Below are 23,581 nucleotides of genomic sequence, written 5' to 3'. Positions count from 1 at the left end.
AGGATAAGAGGAACCATTTCCCTGCTGTGACGGTGAGCAGAAGGGGTGAGGGCAGATGTGTGCAAAATGGAAGAGATATGAATAAGGGCAAATGTATGCAAAATGGAAGAGATATGAATGAGGGCAGCGTTGATAAGGGAGGAAGAGAAGCACCTTTCTTTGAAGAAAGGGGGCATCTCAGTTGATCTGGATTGAAAGCCTTAATCTGAGAGCAAATGCAGCGAAGACGGAGGAACTGAGAGAAGAGGATGTTATTTTTACAAGTCAGTGGGTGGGCAGAAGTGTAGTCCAGAAAGGTGGATACCAAAAGTTTTTCAAGTGTACAAAGAATAAAAAAGAGATGAGAGTGGATAGCAGACAGCTGGAAAACGATGCTGGAGACATAGTAATGGGGGAAAGGAAATGGCAGATGAACTTCAGTATTTTGTATCAGTCTTCACTGTGGAAGACCGAAGAAGTATGTCAGAAATTCGTAAGCGTCAGGGGGCAGAAGTGAGTTCAGTTGTTATTTCTAAGTAGAAGGGGCTTGGGAAGCTGAAAGGTCTGAGGGTCCATAAATCAGATCAGATGGATTACACCCCAGGGTTCTGAAAAGATTGTGGAGACAGCAGTAATGATCTTTCCACAATTGCTAGATTTCAGAAGAATGTACAAAGGAAGAAACAGTGTAAAGCATTAATAATTATTGTGATATTCAGTGAGATAAACTTTTAAAACACACAGAAATATGGCACTATTGCTCCCCATGAGGCTCCATATGGTGATTCCCCTTTAATTAGTCAGGAGACTATCCAGCCTATGCAGTAGTCCTTCGGAGCATCAGAGGATCAGAGTCTGTAGATCAGAGGGTTGTAGGTTACACATATGCTGGCGGCGAACGAGGGTACAGAGCCTCGTACCTGCCTCCTTCAGTGCAAAAGTGGGAAATATCAGACAAAGAACGACCCGCTCGTTCATTTTTTATGAACAGATCTGCCCTTTCACTATGGTGACACCGATTCATTCCGACGGCGTGTGACTGTGAATAGCAGCGTTTCAAATCCATGCACTGGTTGGTCAGTGTGAGTCGCTCTGATTTGCATGGGTTTCCGCCCCGGTATGAATGACTCTATAACTAGGCAACACCGGCAACGGTGGCCACAGTCTGTCACAGATCCAGCGGCTGAAGGAAGACAGGAAACTGACGAACAACAATGATACGAACGCTGTGCTTTTTCTGGTCTCTGGTAACTTGGCTGGGCTGAAAGTACAGGCAGCATGACTGCGCCGCCAGCGCGTGACGTTACGGGCTTTTGGGATCACATTAAAGAGTCAATGGGTAAAGTTGAATTCCTGTCTTTTACAGTTGGAGAGTCCCAGACTCTGACTCAGTCTCCGACCGTGTCGGTGAGTCCAGGAGCCACGGCCACGCTGGAATGTAACATCGGAACAAAGGATAGCTATCATGTATAATGGTACAAGCAGACACCGGGAACAACCCCAAAATTGTTTCTCCGGTATTATCACACACATACTGAGCCGACCTACGGGCCTGGGTTTAGAAGCGACCGTTTCACGTCGACAACCAAAAGTGCCGGCACCGTTCACCAGCTAAACATTAGAAATGTGGAGCTGAATGACGCGGCTATTTATTACTGCGCAAAGTGGATTTCATCGGGCAGTATTTACTTGTTCGGCCCAGGGACCAAGCTCTTCGTTGCAGGTAAGTGACAGGAAAATAGAACATAGAACATAAAACAGCGCAGCATAGTACAGGCCCTTCGGCCCACAATATTGTGCCGACCCTTAAATCCTGCCTCCTATATAACCCCCCCCACCTTAAATTCCTCCATATACCTGTCCAGTAGTCTCTTTAACTTCACTGGTGTATCTGCCTCCACCACTGACTCAGGCAGTGCATTCCACGCACCAACCACTCTCTGAGTAAAAAAAAACCTTCCTCTAATATCCCCCTTGAACTTCCCACCCCCTACCTTAAAGCCATGTCCTCTTGTACTGAGCAGTGGTGCCCTGGGGAAGAGGCGCTGGCTGTCAACTCTGTGTATGACTCTGAATAGCTTGTATAACTCTATCATGTCTCCTGTCATCCTTCTTCTCTGCATAGAGTAAAGCCCTAGCTCCCCTGATCTCTGATCATAATGCATACTCTCTAAATCAGGCAGCATCCTGGTAAATCTCCTCTGTACCCTTTCCAATGCTTCCACATCCTTCCTATAGTGAGGCGACCAGAACTGGACACAGTACTCCAAGTGTGGCCTAACCAGAGTTTTATAGAGCTGCATCGTTACCTCGTGTCTCAAACTGTATCCCTCGACTTATGAAAACTAACATTGCATAAGCATTGTTAACTACCCTATCTACCTGTGAGGCAACCTTCGGGGATCTGTGGACATGTACCTCGAGATCCCTCTGCTCCTCCAAAGTGTACCAGCACACACTTCTGCGGGTTGAACTCCATCTGCCACTTCTCAGCCCATTTCGGCATCTTATCAATGTCTCTATACAATCTGCGACAATCCTCTACACTATTCACAACACTACCAACCTTTGTGTCGTCTACAAACTTGCCAACCCACTCTTCTACACCCACATCCACGTCGTTAAAAATCACGAAAAGTAGAGGTCCCAGAACCGAACCTTGTGGGACACCACTAGTCACAACCCTTCAATCTGAATGTACTCCCCACACCACGACCCTCTGCTTTCTGCAGGCAAGCCAATTCTGAATCCACCTGGCCAAAATTCCCTGTATCCCATGCCTTCTGACATTCTAAATAAGCCTACCGTGTGGAACCTTGTCAAATGCCTTACTAAAATCCATATAGATCACATCCACTGCACTACCCTCATCTACATGCCTGGTCACTTCCTCAAAGAACTCTATCAGGCTTGTGATACACGATCTGCCCTTCACAAAGCCATGCTGACTGTCCCTGAATAGATCATGATTCTCTAAACGTCCATAGATCCTATATCTAAGAATCTTTTCCAACAGCTTTCCCACCACAGACATAAGGCTCACTGGTCTGTAATTACCTAAACTATCCCTACTACTTTTTTTGAACAAGGGGACAGCATTTGCCTCCCTCCAATCCTCTGCTACCATTCCCGTGGACAACGAGGACATAAAGATCCTAGCCAGAAGCTCAAAAATCTCTTCTCTCGCGTCGTGGAGCAGCCTGGGGAATATTCCGTCAGGCCCGGGGACTTATCCGTCCTAATGTATTTTAACAACTCCAACACCTCCTCTCCCTTCATATCAACAGGCTGCAGAACATCAACCTCACTCATTTTGTCCTCACCGTCATCAAGTTCCCTCTCATTGGTGAACACTGAAGAGAAGTATTCATTGACGACCACGCTCACTTCCACAGCCTCCAAGCACGTCTCCCCACCTTTATCTCTAATCGGTCCTATCTTCACTCCTGTCATCCTTCTGTTTTTCACATAATTGAATAATTCCTTGGGGTTTTCCTTTACCCTACTCGCCAAGGCCTTCTCATGCCCCCTTCCTGCTCTCCTCAGCCCCTTCTTAAGCTCCTTTCTTGCTACCCTATATTCCTCAATTGACCTATCTGATCCTTGCTTCCTGAACCTCATGTATGCTGCATTCTTCCACCTGACTAGATTCTCCACCTCACTTGTCACCCATGGTTCCTTCACCCTCCCATTCTTCATCTTCCTCACCGGGACAAATTTATCGCTAACATACTGCAAGAGATCCCTAAATATCGACCAGATTTCCATAGTATATTTCCCTGCAAAAAACATCATCCCAATTCACACCCGCAAGTTCTAGCCTTATAGCCTCATAATTTGCCCATTAGCAATTAAAATGTTTCCTGTCCTCGCTGATTCTATCCTTTTCCATGATAATGTTAAAGTCTATGGAGCGGTGGTCACTGTCACCCAGATGCTCACCCACTGAGTGTTCTGTGACCTGACTGGGTTCATTACCTAAAACTAGATCTAGTATGGCACTCCCCCTAGTAGGCCTGTCAACATTCTGTGACTAGTCCGTCCTGTACACACTTAACAAACTCTGCCCCGTCTGAACCACTGGAACAAATCAGGTGCTGATCAATACGAGGGAAAGTCACCTATGATAACAACCCTGTTATTTTTGCAGCTTTCCAAAATCTGCCTCCCAATCTGCCCCTCGGTATCTCTGCTGCTACCAGGCGGCCTATAGAATACTCCCAATAGAGTAACTGCTCCCTTCCTGTTCCTGACTTCCACCCATACTGACTCAAAAGAGGATCCTGCTACATTACCCACCCTTTCTGTAGCTGTAATAGTATCCCTGACCAGTAATGTCACCCCTCCTCCCCTCTCCTCCCCCCACCCCATCCCTTTTAAAGAACTGAAATCCAGGAATATTGAGAATCCATTCCAGCCCTTGTGCCAGCCAAGTCTCTGTATTGGCCACTGCATCATAAATCCCTCCTACAATTACTAGCAGTCTTGAATATGGTCACCTTACAATTACTAATTTATACATTATTATTTATTGGTGAATTGAACGCCCGTCTCTGTGTTTGCGCGGTTCCAGTCCTGTCAGGTTGGTCGCTTTTGCGTGGGCTTGTTGGAAGCCAGCGTGAGAAATACCAGGTTCCCAAAATGCGGCACGAGTTATCATTGAGGACATAATGTAGCCGATTGAAGTAAGCCCGCTGTTGTTAAGACAACAGAACCAGAAGTTTCAGTAATTGTATCGGGACGCTTCAGTGAAACAACCCCCGTACTTTCACTGAACTTCCAGTCCTCCCGGTCCAGGTGGAAGACTCCTGTAGACGCCCATCCAATTGTTTCGTCTTTGCCTCCTCTCTCCTGCCATCTTCTCCATCGAGCGCTGCTCCTTTTGGGCTACGGCCGCTCAGTGATTCTGGTCGCTGCACCGACTAAGGGCGGAGGTCCGGGTCTGTGGAGAATCCGACCTTCCTTCGCCCAGACTAATTGCTTCTGCATCGTCACAGCGTGACTTCCGTAAACCAGCTGTTAAACTCAGGATCGCGCATATGTTGCCCTGCACACTGGGTAAGCGCAGAATATGAAACAGGTTTACTCTGTTTAGAGCTGTGGGTGGCATTGGTGGCAGGGCGCATTAGTGATGAATGGATGTGGCAAAGGGCTGGGCACGTGTCATTGGTGGCGCACCCAGACAGCTGGAGGTGAAGTCACCGAAATGGTGATTATGCATTCCAGGGACTCACCAGGGCAACCCTCAAAAAGGGATTTGACAGCAAATGTCTCTTCCTTCAGTGTTGACCTCCGCACAGCCCTCCGTAGGCTAAGGGCTGTTCCCTGGTGAAACCCTGTGCCCCATTCTTGAAAGCTGGAACATTCAGTTCGCGCTTCCACCCACAGTGAAATGCCACGAGATGATTGTTGACCTGAAATATGTCTCCTATTGTTCCCGATCCAGATCAACAGCTCCCGGACCCTTCAGTAAAATTGTTTGGGCCGTCAGCCGAGGAGATCTCCGCTAAAGGAACCGGCACCTTAGTTTGCCTGGTCAGTAAGCTATCGGTGGGCTTCCCTGTCGTCAGCTGGACAGTGGACGGGAGTCCGACCAGCCGTGAGCTGAAAACAAGCGCAGTGAAGCGGAACACGGACAGCACTTTCAGTCTCAGCAGCGACCTGACGGTGCCCGGCACAGACTGGAGTAGCGGCAAGGTATACTCCTGCGTGGTTAAACTAGGTGCAGCCTCAACAACATCCGCAACAGTTGCACATTCCAGTTGTTAAAACAGAGCGCGGCATCGGACTTGTTTGCTCCGAAAAACAGGATATTACTTTTTACCAGCATTTTCACCCACCATACCACTCCTTTCACTGTACTCCTAAATTCTGATCAGTTCTCTCTGATTTCCACTTTGTTGTTAGAATATTTGTAGCGAGGCTGATTTTGTTCCGTTTCACCCTCCGAGAAGCTACGTGGGGTAAAAGTGGCCTGTCACCTGTCATCATTAGAGCTATCAACCAGTGAATCAGCTAATAACTTTAATCTAATTAAAGTTATTAATTAATCTGCTCATAATTTCTCAGCAATATCAGACTGACAGATGGTAACGGCCACAAACTTCTAATAAAGGTGTTTAGTGCAGGAATGATTTCCGTGTATGCATATTTTTCTCTTGTTCGCTCTTCCCATTCTCATCCGGGTGGGAAGAGGGAGGAGACTCGCGCGGACTGAACAGCACCGACCAGTGAAGTCCGAGAGTTCAAATAACGTCAGAAATCCTACCGTCTTGCCGTTGGAAGGGGGAGGGAAGGAGGGGAGGAGGGGACGGGGGAAGAGAGGAAGAGTCAGAGAGACAAATAATCAGAGAGACCTGGGGTGGACAGAACTGATGAGGTAAGAAAAAGTGCCCGAGAAACAACGAAGATGAGGTCGGAGTGGTGAGGGATGGCTCTCTCTCGATGTCCTTGTACCTATTTCCAACCCTAGCACTAGTCGAGACATAGCAGAGGAGAAGATTCCAACGCATTCCATTGCCCCGTTTAATGCCATTCAAGCCCTTTGACCTGGTACTTTCCCATGGCAAGCCAAATGGTATCTTCAGCTGCTGAGTCATCTTGCCTTCCCACATAAAATGTGCTCCACCATTATCTACTCACATGACCACGGTCTAGTGCCTACATTAAGTTCGCCAAACATTGCTGTGGACATGTGGGCCCTTGTCCTTTCTCAAAACATTTCCACATTCCAGACTACATGTTACGAAACTCTACTGTGTATGCATATATAGCATATACCGAGAAGGAATTAATTTTAACTTTTTACTTACACTCCACCCGTTGATTCCTCTTTGGTAGAATATACAGGAAAATAAAATACACAACTAAATACAGGTAGCAAGCTCACTTACTGACTAAAGTATAATGGTTTAAGTGGTGGAAGTATCACAATAAATTTCATAAGGGCAGTCGGCTAAAATAAGATGCCGTACAAGCACAACCAATAGTACGATTATAGCAAGCTACAGAGGGATCCTAGCAACACTCACAACACGCTGGAAGAACTCAACAGGTCAGGCAGCATCCGTGGAAACAATTAGTCGAAGTTTCCGGCCAGAACCATTTGTCAGGACCCAAGAGCGAAGTGGCAGAGTCCCTATAAAGAAGGCGGGGGTGGGTGGGAAGGGGAAGGCTGGCAGGTTCCAGGTGAAAAACCAGTAAGGGGAAAGATAAAGGGGTGGGGGAGGGAAAGCAGGGAGATGATAGGAAGGAAAGGTGAAGAAGGAATAGGGGAAAACACAATGGGTAGTAGAAGGAGGTGGAACCATCAGGGAGGTAATAGGCAGCTGGGAGAGGGGACAGAGTGAAATAGGGATAGGGGAAGGGAGGGGGAGGGAATTACCAGAAGTTAGAGAATTCTATGTTCATACCAAGGGGATGGAGACTACCTAAACGGTATATGAGGAGTTGCTCCTCCAACCAGAGTTTAGCCTCATCATGGCAATAGAGGAGGCTATATATGGACATATCCGAATGGGAATGGGAAGCAGAGTTGAAGAGGGTGGCAACTGGGAGGCCATGACCTCCACTACATTGGTGAAATCCGACGCAGATTGGGGGACCGCTTCGTCAAGCACCTCCACTCCATCCGCCACAACAGACAGGATCTCTAGTTGCCACCCACTTCAACTCTGCTTCCCATTCCCATTTGGATATGCCCATACATGGCCTCCTCTACTGCCATGAACAACTTGAAAGAGTGGCCCAGTGGAGAGAACTCTGACCAGCTGGTGTCAGTGGGCTATGCCCCAGTAGGAGTGATGGGCATAAGTAAGTTTGTTAGTCGAGACCTCTGAGAGCACTCACGTTATAAGGAGGAGGTCGGGTTTCATAACAACTTTGCTTCCCTCTGTAACATCTTCCGTCTCCACACATGTACAAGACAGCAAAAGCTAATGCAGGAATATGTTTACTTACACACAAAATGCTGGAGGATCTCCAGCAGGCCAGACAGCATTGAAGGAAATGAATATTTTGAGGTGAAACCCTTCATGAGGACTAAAAAGAAAGGGGAAACACGCCAGAATAAATGTAATGAGGAGGAAGGGTAAGGAAAGAAGCGTCCCATGTTCCCTGTACATACACAACTCCACAGCAGGCCAACAATCAGTCTAACTCAACCCTGAATGTATTCACTGTGGATGCCTCCACATTTCTGTAGGGTGGAAAATTTCCTTGAGAATGGAAATTTAGCCCCAGCTCCTACATTACTAATCACTCCAAAACCATGTCCCCCAGGAAGACATATAACCCAGATCCTCTAAGCATCTGGCCCTCTGGCTCCTATATTAGTCTTATATATACACACACGCATGGATTTCACGAAACATTATGAAACATTTCCAAAACCAAAAAAAAAAGCAACTCTTGAAAAATTTGACAGTCCTTACCCAGGACCACAATAATGAAGCAACAATTGAACAGTGAACAAAGACCTGACAGCAATCACACCGTGCGGTCAGATATTTTGTGGCTGCAGTCTGCCGATGGAGTGGAGAGCTCCTGTCCATGAATATAAGGGGGGACTGTGATGGAGGGCCACCTCTGTATCATAAGGGTGACGGTGTGTTTCTGAGGACACAGAGCTCCAGGAAACAATCCCACTTAGCCAGAGCTCTTTACATTTAGAAACGAGAGAGGTGATGTCAGTACTGGCCATTCTAGTGTGGAATTCATCACTTGAGTATCATCGCATTTCCAGCAGACCTTTACTGCTCCCATTGCACGTTGTCTGCACTGAGCACATTACAATCCACACAGGTCTCTGTGAAAATATGTTGGGGTAAAATGGAACATACTGCCAACCTGCCAATTCAATGCCACAGCAGAGAGATCTGCTGCTGGAAATATTCAGCAACTCACACAGTACCACATCTCCAGAGATAGAGAATATATTGCCATTTTTTACAATGCCACCAACTCCCACATATATCTTGACTACTTGTTTCCCATCCATATACGTGTAAAAGTGTTACTACTTTTTTTCAGTTCCTATATCTATGCTGCATCTGGTCTCCGACTTTCCATTCTAGAACATCTGAGATGTCCTCTTTTATTTAAAAAGGAATCTCATTCATCTCTTTCATCATGCTGCCCTCACCCACATCACATTCATTTCCCACACATCTGCGCTTATCCCAACTTCTGGCCATTGTAACAGGGCTAGTTAATCCCCCAGCATGGCTTTGACATAAACATCCAGCATATAATTGTTTGCCAATCTGCCGTCTCGTTTGAGATCCCATCAATAGGCATACCTCACTTCTTTCCATAGAGATTGCTACTGCATTATTCACTTGTCTGCTCATCGCTCCCTACTATTCTTCCTCCTGGCACTTATCTGAGCCACTGTCACAAGTGCTACTCCTCCATCATCACCATTCAGGGCCTCAAACATTCCTTCAAGGTGAGTCAATACTTCACCTGCGAGTCTGTCTGGGTCATCTATTGCATTGGTGCTCACGGTGTGGCCTTCGCTATATTGGTGAGACCAGAAAAATGTTGGCTGACCACTCTGTCAAGCATCTTCCCTCTGCTCTCCGCCAAAGTCATTATATCCTTGTAGCCGCTATTTCAATTGAACTACTCTGCTGCCCTGCTGAGTCCAAAGTCAGATTGGAGGAGTAACAAATCATCTTCCGTCTTGTTGTCCTCGAACCTCATGGCATGACCCTCAATTTCAATAACATCAAATAGTCTCCACTACTCCATTCTCCCCCCGCCAGCTTCTCTTTTCACCATTAACTTTCAGGTTACCTTTTCACCATTTCTGTTCTCCTCCTCCGCCCTCAGGACTATCATCTCTTGGTGGGACCCCCTTCTTTTTGATCCTTGCTCCACTGTCACTTTCTCTTCGATTCCTACTTCTTCAGTGCTCTGTCTCTTTCACCTATAACCTTTCAGATTCTTGCATCATCCACCTCTCCCACTAACCTCCTCACTTTGTCTCACTTATAACCTGCCCCTTGCCCTCCCCGCAGCCTCTGCCATCCAAACTTTCTTAGTCTGGCTCTTTTTGATAAAGGGTCCCGGCCTGTAATGTCAACTGTTTATATCCCTGCATACATGCTGCCTGAGTCCTTACGGCATTTTTTGTTTGTGTGCCTGTCAGTACCACAAAATATCAATAGACCGCTTCACAATAATGAAAAAAAACTGAACCTGGAGGTTCACAAAGACATGAAGTGGTAGCATAAATCAATAAAACTTCCTTTGAAAAAGGAGGACATTTATTATTGTGTGCATGATCATAGGAAGCATTGAATATGGGACATTTATTCAATTCCTCCCCTCTCATCTGGGCCTGTAAAACACGAAGTAAACATCTGACAGCAGAATATACAAAGAAATACAACATGTAAAACTGGAAATCATACACACTATTTACATTACTTCCTAGAAGTTTATAAGAAATTTTAAGTAGATATTTATTTGTAGGTAATTTCTCCTTCGCATTAACAACAGTAAATTTTGCTGCCCTTCCATTGTGCACCTTGTTTAGATCCAACCTTTGAAATCTGGAGATGTGTTCACTGTGGTTTCCGCACACCATGATCTAGGACCTAAAACCTGGCTTCATGACCACTCTCACTTTGCACATCTGTCCTGAGTTAAACCATTCAGTTTTATTCTTTGTGAGGCCCAGCTTTCCCTCAGTCTCTGAGGAGTTCAACACTATTTGTCTCACTGACCAGTGACCACTCTTCCCATAGGAAGGTGGACAGACAAATTCAAACAAACCCATCTGGCCCAATATTATCCTCATCATACACCCAGCATCCAGGGTCACTGATAGTGAGCAGGAGAGTGGACATCCTGACTGAGCTTTAATTTGCAATCCCAGAGCATGGATGGTTGTTGCATTCTCTGGGGGATATCTATTGATTTAGTTTGGAACTGGAACTAAAGCTAAATCTTTCAGTTATTCCATCTGAATAAATCCTGATTGTATATGCAGGCACTCCATGAGATTGAACCTACCCAAGCTTTTGTGGCTGTGGTGAACTATTTCTACAATCCGCATTGTAACAGTTTGGATGTCCTCATCAGCTATCATCTTGACCCACCTTCCCAAGGCAGATTCCAATGCAGGAAAGTCTTAACAGGACTATTTATTGGCCGAAAACATCTTCCAATGCACTTTATACATTCCACCCATCTAAGCCCCTCCTTCTGAGACATTCCCTGTCCATAAAGAGGTTAAAATCCCCATTGCTATAACACCCTGGCTCAGGCAACTTTCTCTGGTTTGCCTAAATATCTGTTCCTCTGCATTTTACTGGCTTGTGTGCAGATTTAAAGTCAATTAATTCTAAGAATTTCAAGCTATGCACCAGTGAACAGATTATTGCTGTCAAATTGCTACATGATAACATTGACAATGACCTCCTCCCCCTTTGCTGATGAGTGAGAGTAGACAGATTAAACAGTAATACGCTGGATAAGATTTGCATGTTTTTGGTGAACAGAACAAACCTGAATATTGTCATACAGAGAGAAGATCTGTATTTGATCTGGACCCTACGATGCCTACTCCCGTTTTGGTTCCGTAACTATCGACTAAAGATTCAGTGTGGCAGATTGGTCACTGATTATAGAGACAATTTGTCGTAGTGGGGCTCCAATCCAATTTCAGCGATGGACAATGAAGTGCCCAAGCAGGGTACGTTCCTTGTCCTTGTCAATTTCAAAACTTCAGTATGAAGAAAGACTAGTTTACTCTAGCAGACATTTATCGGAGCACAGACAAGTGAAAGATCAAACTCTGAACTGTAAAATTCAGACAGGACCGAACAGAACCATTCTTGAGAAGCTTCACCAATCACTGGAGTGGTCAAAGTCAGTGGGTCATCGGGTTCAGGGAATAAACTTCAGAACTAAATTACAAATATCTACTGATCTTTCTGCCCCTGAAGTAGGTGAAGGCCAGGTCATCACGGTCATGGATGAGTATTCACATTAGTCTGGGCTCCCACCTTCCCCCCACATCACTACATTGATGTGGCACAAAGGATAATGGGAGAATTTGTGAAAAGGTTTTGAAAAGGATGACCAGCTATAATTCTATTGAATTGGGCAGCAGTCCAAGGGGCTGAAAACCAAGTCCTGCTCCAATTTTCATCGGATCTCTGTTTCTTTCTTTCACCTAGCCACTCTACCAGCCAGTCTTCGTGTTCTTAAAGTTTATTATTATCATTCTTTAAATTGATTGTTCTTCCAGCTTTATACAAACAGTAATTCTGAAGGTTGAGCCCACTGAAGCCAAGTGCAAGTCATTAATATGCTTGAAGGATAAAGTCGCCCTCATACCATCACGTAGGTACTCACACTTCCATCCAGTCTGATCGATAACCTATCAAGTTACTCTCTCTTTATTTTATTGCTGTATCCATGCAAATAGACATCACCAGACTTCCTCCTTCTCGATCTTTAGTCTCAGATACATCTTCTTTTCCTGAGATTTCAGAAGGCCCTGCTTCATTTGTGCAGAATAAAGTGCCACAGCTCTGTCCTCCTTCCTATTGGACAAGAAAAGTTTGAAGAATAAGGATCTTCAAAACATTCTCATCCACTCCTCAGATATTCTGCTTCTTATGTTGCTGTTGCCCATCTATATTTGGATCATAAAATTTCCCCACTGTGTTCCTGGGATTGTTTATCTTTTATTCTAATTATTTGTCTTTCAAATACACACGAAATGCTCGCAGATCTCACTGGTCCAGGAAACATCTTTGGGAAAGCGTAGATTCGACGTTTCGGTCCTAAATGTCTACAGTACTATTTTCCATTGATACTGTCATACCTAGTGAGTTCCTCCAGCGTTTTGTGTCTGTTGTTTGGATTTCCAACGTCTGCAGATTTTCTTGTTTGCGATTGGTGATCCCTAAATTTGCTCACTTCGAAACGCTTCAACAGGAGTCGCCAGTAGTCCCGCGGGTTTATACCGAGTGTTCTCTGGTGGTCGAACTGATGCCGCACAAGAACCCAACTGAACGAATTAAATGGCTTACGTTGTTCCTCTTTAGTGAGGCTCTGGAATGGGCAACAGCTCAGTGGGAGAGAGGAACCCGAATGCTTGTCTTAAAGATAATCTTTAATCATTCCGTCAGTGGTCAGCAGGCGATTGCGAGACTTACTGACATCGGACAGGTGGCGAGATTGTGGCTGACAATTGAATCAAATTCGGAGCTATGACTTTAGAGAGTAGATAGATGGTGAAGTTCTTGCGGTCATGTTCTACAAAGGTGTCAACAGCAATCTTAAAGATGAAATGTTAGTTGCTGTACTTGACCTTAATATACTAGTCGATTCAGTCATTCGTCTGGACTTCCGTTGCAAGAGTGACGCCAGGAGTTCCCCAGCTTCAATCATAACTACCACTCCTCCCCCGAACTCCGCTTCACCAGCCTTAACATTTCCTGCTACAGATCCTTTGCCGACCTACTCGCTGGATGCCGTCAAACCATCTCATTCTTGGTTATTAATGGCTGCTGCAGTAATTCTCTGTGATTGCCTGGTCAGGGGTAGCTATTAATATATTAATATTAATAAGATATTAATTAATTAATTAAGATATCAATGAGATTCAGAGAGTTCCTTCTAAATACGTACAAACAGATCTCATGCAGTTTTAGCAAGAAAAATGCTACTTCGCTTCCACCCTTCCGTAATTATGATTGGGCTATTGATTATTGCCTGGTTCCCGCCCGTCCCAAGTGAAGCTGTTCTCACTATCCAGTCCTGAGAGATGACCGATGGACGATTACCTCGAACAGGCGTTGACAGCGGATTTGTCAGACTCTTGATTTCCACCGTATGGGCGGGATTCCTATTTGACACGAAGACAATAGCAGCCTGAGACCCGATATTTATTATCGGGATATTAACAAGATTAACATCAAATCTTTACAACTTGCTCTCAAAGAACTCAGACTTTGATTTACTGCATGACGTTAAAATTTTCAGTAAATTGGATTTCAGGAATGTCTACAATTTAATTCAATTCCTCAGGGCAATGAATGGAAGATGGCATTCAGTACCTCCAACGAATTTTATGAATATCTCGTTATACACTTTGGGATGTTAACGCCCTAACAGTTATTAATATCAGGCATTCATTAATGATGTCTTGAAGGGATGTCAAACAGGTTTGTCTTTGTGCACCTAGATCATATTTTGATTTTTCAACCTCTTATTGGAACATGTCTCCCATGTTTGTCAAGACATAGAAGAGTGGATATCATATACTGTACATAAAGTCTCATTCTCAGATTAATGGATCCGGATGAATCTCATACCGTTCAGGACTGGCCCACACTCACTTTTTTTCAAGCAGTTTCAGAACTCCTTGGAGTTTGCCAACTTTTATAAGAGATGTATTCACAATTTTTACTCAGTGGCTACTCCGCTGTTTAATATCAACATGTTTTTGCGAGCTTAGGAGAATGATGGTGCCTACCGGCGACATCTTTGCTTGCACTTTCGGAAGCAGCTGTATTCCATCTTCGATATCTGTTTTTTTCCCCCTTTTCAAGGTTCTGGTGAAGACCCTGAAGCGGAGTTGTACGCTGAGTTAGGGTTTATCACAAGTCTTCCTCCTTCCAAGGGGAAGACCGTTATCATCGTAATTTTGGAATATTTTTCAGAGGTCTGCATATACATTGTCTTGCACAGACTACCATTTGCGACGTAGACGGCCGAAATTCTCTTTCACCAAGTCTTCAGAATGCACAGTTTTCCGGTGAACATTCGTCTCTTCGCAGGCCACATTTTGCGTCATGTGTTGCAGGACGTTCTGTAAGCTGATTGGAGCAATAGTGAGTCTATACTCTGGGTTTCTCCTGCAATCCAATGGCCGAGGTTGCGTTCCTACGGCCGAAGATATCATCGAACCCTGCAAGGAAAAATGGACTACAGCACGGGAAATTTTGTTACCTTCTACGTATAAAGCTGAAATAAAGACTAACCAGAAGAAAAGACGGGGTGCCATTTTTTAGCATGGGCATCAGGTCTGGATGTCGACTCAGGTTTTGTCACTCCGGCTGGAGTCCAGGAATTTGGCGCCCATGTGCATTGATCCCTTCAATGTTCTCAAGAATGTAAACCTGGTTGCTTACACCATGCATCATCAAAGACCTTCCATATCAATCCCCCTTAACACACTTTAAAATTAAAAAACTTGTGCACACCAGCTCTTTAGCCCCAGGATCATCAGTCCCGCTGTCACCCAAGTGTGTCATTCAAGAACAGGGTTTCACCATGAGAAGAAGTTAGGATTCATGAACATTTCGGGGTGTTCGGCTGCTTCTCGTGGACTGGGAAGGATTCGGACCCACGGAAAGGTGCTGGGTGCCTGAAAGGGGCATCTCGGAACCGGCTCTCATTCATGACTACTATCATCGTCTCTCCATGTAGCCAGGGCTGTCAGCAGTCAGTCGTAGCAGAGGGATACTTGCTATCAGACATGCACCTAGCGCTGCCAACTTCCGCGTTTTATACGTTCTATCTCTTCGGATTATGGATAGCTGGAACGACCCCTTTTAAGATTTAGGCTGCCCTGTTAATTGGCGGCATGCTTTGGAACTGGGATTTAACATTTAAAGAGCACCTGAACTGTGGTTCGGTGTTGAACTGTAAATTCACCTGCATAATCGCCTAGGTTCTTCGTTTGTAATCGCTTCTATTTCCATCTCGTATCATGACTCCATCATAGTCTCAGATAAACTTTGCATCATCAATGGGGACAGGAGAGGTTCTGCAGGATTGGAGGGTTGTGTATGTTGTTCCCATATTCAAGAAAGGGTGCAGGGACAGCCCAGGAAATTATAGACCAGTGAGTGGTTGGTAAGTTGTTGGAGAAGATCCTGAGAGGCAGAATTTATGAACATTTGGAGAGGCAGAATATGATTTGGAATAGTCAGCACGGCTTTGTCAGAGGCAGGTTGTGTCTTATGAGCCTGATTGTATATTTTAAGGATGTGACTAAACATATTGATGAAGGTAGAGCGGTAGATGTAGTGTATATGGATTTCAGCAAGGCATTCGATAAGCAACCCCATGCAAGACTTATTGAGAAAGTAAGGAGCCATAGGATCCAAGGGGACATTGCTTTGTTGATCCAGAACTGGCATGCCCACAGAAGGCAAAGAGTGGTTGTAGACGGGTCATATTCTGCATGGAGGCCGGTGACCAGTGGTGTGCCTCAGGGATCTGTTCTGACACCCCTTCTCTTTGAGATCTTTATAAATGACCTGGATGAGGAAGTGGAAGGATGGGTTAGTAAATTTGCTGATGACATAAAGGTTGGGGGTGCTGTGGATAGTGTGGAGGGTTGTCAAAGGTTACAGCAGGATATTGATAGGATGCAAAACTGGCTGAGAAGTGGCATTTGGAGTTCAACACAGATAAGTGTGAGGTGGTTCATTTTGATAGGTCAAATATGATGCAGAATATAGTATTAATGGTACGACTCTTGGCTGTGTGGAGGGTCAGAGGGATCTTGGGGTCTGAGTCCATTGGACACTCAAAGCTGCTATGCAGGTTGACTCTGTGGTTAAGAAGGCATACAGTGCATTGGCCTTCGTCAACTGTGGGATGGAGGTTAGAAGTTGAGCAGTAATGTTGCAGCTATATAGGACCCTGGTCAGACCCCGCTTGGAGTATTGTGCTTAGCTCTGGTTGCCTCACTACATGAAGGATGTGGTAACCACAGAAAGGGTGCAGTGGAGATTTACAAGGATGGTGCTGGATTGTAGAGCATACCTTACGAGAATATGTTGAATGAACTCAGCCTTTTCTCCTTGGAGCGGTGAAGGATGAGAGGTGCCTGTAGGAGGTGTATAAGATGATTACAGGCATTGATCATGTGGATCATCAGAGGCTTTTTCCCTGGGCTGAAATGGGGGTAACATGAGAAGGCACAGTTTTAAGGTGCTTGGAAGTAGGTACAGAGGAGATGTCAGGGGAAAGTTTTTTTACGCAGAGAGTAGTGAGTGCGTGGAGTAGGCTGCCAGTGACAGTGATGGAGGCAGGTATGATAGGGTCTTTTAAGAGACTCCTGGATAGGTATATAGAGCTTAGAAAAATATAGGGCTATGGATAACCCTAGGTAATTTCTAAAGTAAGTACATGTTCGGCACAGCATTGTGGGCTGAAGGGCCCGTATTGTGCTGTAGGTTTTCTAAGTTTCTATGCTTCTAAAACTTTGATCCTTTCGTACTGATATATGGACAAAAGTGATTTTCTCTTAGAATATAAATATTGAGAAATTGGGGGAGCTAAGTTAGAATTGTTAGACTTGCTGATGGAGGTAGGTTTCAAGATCAGATGTCTGCTGCCCCATGAGACATGTAAATACAAAATCACTTGCAAAGCCTCCAGCCTAGGTTATTGCTTGTAGTGCTCCCAATATGGCTTCTCCTACTTTGGTAAGACCAGGCACAATCTGGGAGACCTCTTTGCTGAGCACCTGTGTTCCATGTGCCATGACTATCTGGAGCACCCAGTTGCCAGATATTTAATTTTAGGACCTGTTCCTGCACAGATATATCTGTTCTCAGCCCTGTTCTCTTCCAGGTTGAGGCTAAACACAAAATGAAGGATCATCACCTCATATGCCACCTGGGTAAACTACAGTCTAATGGCATGAGAATTAAATTGTCTAATTTCCAGTACAGTGTTCCCCCTCTCTTCCATTTTTCTCTCCACCTGGTTGTTCCAGAAAACTGATACCCAATAAGAATAAACATGATGGGTGGGTGCTGCAACTATTTGGTTTCGCTTGAACAAATGGACCCAGACTTGGTAGTTCCTCCAACACTCACTTTATTGTTGATGCGGAGTAGAAAATAGAGAGTTGCGAGAAATGCTGTATATTGTACACTACCTACACCACCAGTAGGTAGGGCTAGCCTAAGCAACCCCTAGAAGTCTACACTGCCGAGCAGGCAATTGACAATGGACTGGCTAGGGTGGAGGTTCTTGGCGCCGGTTCAGCTGCTCGGCCTGAGGGTGGGACCCATTCGAGTGGTCTACTCAAGAAAGAACTTTCCCCCCTTATAGCACTATCAGCACCTCCCAGTCCAGCTGGAAGGGGCTAGGCATCCAATCCAATGCTTACACGAGCCTAACCGGGCCAATCCAAGTCCTGGCCAAGTATGATGCCAGCATACATCCTCCATACCTGCAAGTACCAAGGTCAGGAGACATTTAACAACCGTCCTTTTCCCCCTCAGGGACAATGCATCTTATTAATCTTACAACCAAACAATGTAAAAAAAAGCATTTTTTAGAGATAAGGTGATTAATTACTTTTACACAAAGCAGCACTTTTAGTTGCTCTCAGGCATGTTATCCAGTAGACCAGAGTCACATGTTGTTCTCCCCTTATCTAGTATCAAGAGTGTATCTGCCCATCAACATAACAGGCACACAAATTCCTAATTATTAACCATTTCCCTGCTGTGCCAATTTTCAGGCACACACATCTGACCCACACAATATACACTTACCTATACACTGGACTACCCATTTTTTCCTAAGCCTTCCCTGACTCCTATTACCCAGTCTCTGTACCTTCCTTTACCTACCACATCTACCCATCTACTACCCACACCTCCCATTTGGTCTCCCCTCCATCACCATTCCCATCTGCCCTCTCCACCTTCCTCACTTGATTCCATTACCCAACTTCCCCTCCTGTCAGATTAGATCATCTTCAGCTCTTGTTCCCTCCACCTATCACCTCCAAGCTTTGTTATCAGTTCCACCTTCCCCTACTTCATCTACCTGTCACTCCCACCCTTCACATCAATCCATTGCCACCTCTTGCTCCACCATTTCCCTTCACCTTTTTAAGCTAGATGTCTGCCCTCTTATCTTTCAGTCCAGATACTGGAATCCAACCCAAAGCTATTTCTGTCCAATTCCCTCTACAGATGCTACCTTACCTTTTGAATTTCCCTAACAATTTATTTTACGTTTCTTCTTCTGCTTGAGACAAGGCATCCCCCTCATCCCGAAATTAACCTCCAGCTTCCTCTGTCCTTGTCAATCCAGTGCCTCATGCATCGTTCTTCCTTCCTTGGGTCGAACAGTCTTTCCCTTCCAGATTTTCAGAAATCTTTTTCAGTGGATTCAGCCAAACATTTCACTCACTTTGCTTGACTATGGACACAGGTCTCAGTCAACCACCTAGGTATTATGAGTAGATATCACATAACAGAACATGCTCACTTACAGTGCAACACTCACAAATTGCTGGAGTAACTCAACGGGTCAGCCAGAAACTATGGACATGAATGAACAGTCAATGCTTGTGAGATGCACTGTGGAACCTATATCTAGTTTGAGTCTATCCTGTCCAATATGGTCCAGGCTCCTTACCCCATCCACACTTGCATAAACCAATGAAGTATTTGTGTCCACCTGGGGTTCTTTGATATATCCCAAAGGCATATCGTACAATAGTACAACTGGATAAGCTCCCTCCATTCTTTATTCCTCCGTTTAGTACAAGTATCACCCCTGGATACATGTATTGAGGGACATTGATTGACTTTGTCTGCCAACATGATACAGCATTAGGTTCTTCTCTGCATTAAATTAGACCTTCCTCACAATCCAAAAATCAAAAACCTTCAATACAGTATTGTCAAACATTGGCTGTAGGCCACCATTCCTATCGGAAGAAGACAAAGAACTTAGTAACATGGTGTCATGACAACAACCAATGTCAGTTAAACAAAAGATCTGGTCAATTTCTGCAGGAAGGGGTTGGTACACAGGATCCTGTCGATATCATTGGTGCTGAGAAAGTTGTGGTCACACCTCAGCACATCAAGAAAACCATCCTCTCCTCCACGGACTCTTCCTATACTTCAGTAAAGCAACCAGTATCATCAAAGGACCTTTCCACCCTAGACATTTTCACTTATCCCCCTCTCATCAGGCTAACCAGAAAAAGCTTGTAAGCATGTACCACCAGGCTCAAGGATACCTTCTGCCTGCTGATATAAGATTACTGCGTGATTCTCTGGTCCAATAAGATAGATCTTTGACCTTACAATCCACCTAATTCTGATCTTTCACCGTTTTGTTCACCTGCACTGCACTTTCCCTGCAACTGCTAGTCTTTATTGTGCATTCCATTATTGTATAACCTTGTACTACCTCAATACACTGTATAATGATATCTCAGTATAGGTGACAATAGTAAACAAATTCCAATTCCGGAAGTGGTTCAACTTTTGAACTCACAAGTTGGAAGAAAGAAGATGTCTGATTTTAAAATCTGCTTCCCTCTGCTTTTACGTACAAACCAGTCTGGAATAATCTTGCTCTTATGACATAATGTCTATAACAGAATTAAACAGTGACTCAGTAAAAGTTCAATTTAGTCTAAGTAGATTACCCTAATTAAAAATTCATTTCTGGAAACTTGGCATCACTGGTAGTCCCAGTGTTGATTGCTCATTCCTTGAGAGATTGATGGTGAACTTTAGTCTTACACAACTCCTACCCTGGGGATGGTGCTCCCACAGTGATGTCAGACAGAAAGTTCCTGAACTTCAGTGGAGGACCAGTGATACATTTCCAGATATGGATTACAAAGAAAGCACCCAGAATTAATGACTCTCATTCAGCTGATTAACAAATACATGTGCTCTAGAGCTGCAAAAGCTCAAAGATCTCATCACAAAGATACTCTATAAATATCACTGTCCATATCCCCAAACTCTCCATTTACTATGTATTTCTCCCTTTCCAAATATAGTTGAGATGTAACCATTTGAGACCACATTCATATCCCTTGACCCCAAGCATAGATTACACTTTTTTCCCTCAATGAACCGAGTCTTCCCCTCATTACTTATTTGCTTCTAATATACTTGTAAAGTGACTTGGGATTCTTGTTCATCTGTGTGCCAAGTAGGTTTAATGGCCCATCTTTGCTCACCTAAGTTCTCACCTGCACCCTCTAAAGGATCTCGTCCATTTTCAGTCACTTATAGCAGCTACGTGTTTCTTTCATTTTTACATCAAGCCCTTCATATATAGTAACTTGATACCGATGATTTCTTCATCTAGCCAGCCATTCCATTTACCTCCATAAGAGCATGTTGGTCCTGAACACTGACTTTTCTACTTTTAACACACACCCACTAGCTAAATGTTGCTTGTACCCAAGGCAGCTTCTGACAGTTACTTTAACAGATCAATCAGCTTTTTTGGACCAGACTTATGAATTCACAAAGCTGCATTGAAACTGACAGAATTATCCCCCCGCTATCACCAAAATGCTTTTCACTGTCACTACCCTCATTTCTTGAGCCTCACTCCCAAGATAAGGTAGAGTACAGACAAGTCTTAGCAGGATTATCAATTTATGCCAGAAACGACTTTCCAGGCTGTACTTTACGACTTCCGTCCATCTAAGCCCCTCATGCTGAGGCAATTCCAGTCCATATTGTGCATTTAAAATCTATATAATATATAATTCCCTTGCTAATATACATTTATGTGGTTTTCCTATACATCTGCTCTTCTAACTCCTACTGACTTGTCTGGACAAGTAAACTCAAATGTTTCTGTGAAAATAAATGTGTGATTGAGTGATCAGATTATTGCTGCAGAAGTGCCACTTGAACCCATTGTCCATGACACCTTGCTGATGAATGAGAGTCGACTAAAAATACAATTAGCTGTGTTGGATTTGCACTGCATTTGATGAACAGAAAAAAAAATAAAAATAAATAATCTGAGTATTCTTCCATATTGGCAAGAAGAGAAAATTCTTGTATCTGTCCAGGAACCTAGATTGCCTACCCCGAAGAAATTTCACTCACTACCCAGACCCAGTGAGTCAGATACATCATTCAGTATGCAGTGATGGGTCTCCACGCCATTTCCAGTCATGGACTATATATTCTGTGCCCTTGTTACATTCAGTATTTCTATATGAAGAGAAAATGGGTTGGTATGGCTAATATTCATCTAAGCATAGAGGCGTGAGAGGTCTTACAGCAATCTTTAAGATATGAACAGGACAGCACAGAACCATCCCGAGGAAGATTTCATCAATCACTGGAGAGGGAAAAATCAGAGGTGGAGTCCAAGTAATTAAAAATATATATATATTCAAGAGGAAAGTGGATATATTTCTCAGTGCTGAATCAATGACGGATGTGGGGACAGGGTGGGAACAGATACTGAAGTAGATGATCAGCCATGATCATGTTCAACTAGCAGCAGGTCCAAGGGGCCACATGACTCACTTCTGTTCCTAGCTTCACTGTTTCCATGACTCTCTCTGCCACATGTCCCACCACTCCACTAGCCTGCAACTGCCTACTGAATGTTTATTGCTCTCGTCCTCAAGCTTCACTGTGCCTCTACATTTTGTGCCGCTTTTAAATCTGGACGTTGTGTCCTCTAAACCTAAGTGAAAGTCATTATTAGAAATGGGCAAAATAGTGGTCTTTAGCATAATCCCTGCAGTACTCAGTCACACTTCTTCCAGCCTGATAAGTAACCTGTCACCGCTACTCTCTAATTTATTTCTGTATCCATGCTAAGTGCATCTATACATCACCAGACATGACCAGACTTGCTCCCTCTCAGTCTAATTCAAGTAGCTTCTCAGCCTTGTTTTGCTTTGCTGAGACTCCAGGAGGGCATTCTTCCTTTGTACAGACTGAAGTGCCACACCTCTCCCCTCTGCCTTAAGGACCAGAAAAATTCTTAAAAATGAAGGTTTCTCAGCCCTCATCAACTCCACCCAGTCTGTGCCCTGTTATATTACTGCTGTTCCCTCTGTTCTTGGACCATGCATAATCTCTGCAAAATTGTTGTTCAATATCCTTCCCACGCACAGGATATGTATACAAAATGCCTTGCCAGGTTAGTGCCTCTTTACTGTTTTCTCCCTTAAAGTTACAGAAATGTACTGCAGTACAGCATGGAAACAGGCATTCAGCTCAGCCTGTCTATTTCTGTCAAGATGCCCGTGTAAGTTAGTCCACGTCCCTTCATTAGGCACATTCATGCTAAACACTTTCCTATCCATGTACCTCTCATAGTGTCTTTAAGTTGTTGTTCTTATACCAGCTTCTGACAGTTCTGTCTACTTACACATTGTACTCTGCATGAAATTACTCCTCAGGTCCCTTTTAATGATTTTTCCATTCGTGTTCAACCTCAGCTCTAGTTTTTATTTCACTATCCTTTGGTAAAGGACTGTCTGTATTTGCCGTATCTACCCCTCCCACTTCATATTTTACAGCTTCGCAAGTTCACACTTCAGTCTCCTGTATTTCAAGAAAAAGGTTTTTCTTACTCAACCTCCTCCAAAGTTCAGGTCCTAGCAAAATTGTCAGAAATTATCTTTGCTCTCTTTCCAGCTTAATGATGTTGCTCCCATAACAGGATGACCAAAACACTACAGAGTACAACAGGTAGAGCGTCACCCATGACTTATCGACTGTAGTATAATGTCATGAGTCCTATACTCAGTGCCCTGATTTGTAAAGGACAGTGTGACAAATGACTTCTCAATCCTTTC

General features: G+C 44.3%; 1 pseudogene; it reads left to right on the top strand.

Annotated features, from left to right (window-relative positions):
• The first annotated feature begins 1,193 nt into the window (after nucleotides 1-1,193).
• On the top strand, nucleotides 1,194-5,748 carry LOC140188140 (immunoglobulin lambda-1 light chain-like; annotated as a pseudogene).
• Nucleotides 5,749-23,581: the final 17,833 nt, after the last annotated feature.

This window comes from Mobula birostris, chromosome 26 (genome assembly GCF_030028105.1).
Source record: "Mobula birostris isolate sMobBir1 chromosome 26, sMobBir1.hap1, whole genome shotgun sequence".
NCBI classification, from domain to species: Eukaryota; Metazoa; Chordata; class Chondrichthyes; order Myliobatiformes; family Myliobatidae; genus Mobula; species Mobula birostris.
Note: the sequence above shows the minus strand (reverse complement) of the source record. Positions and strands in the feature narration are given on the sequence as shown.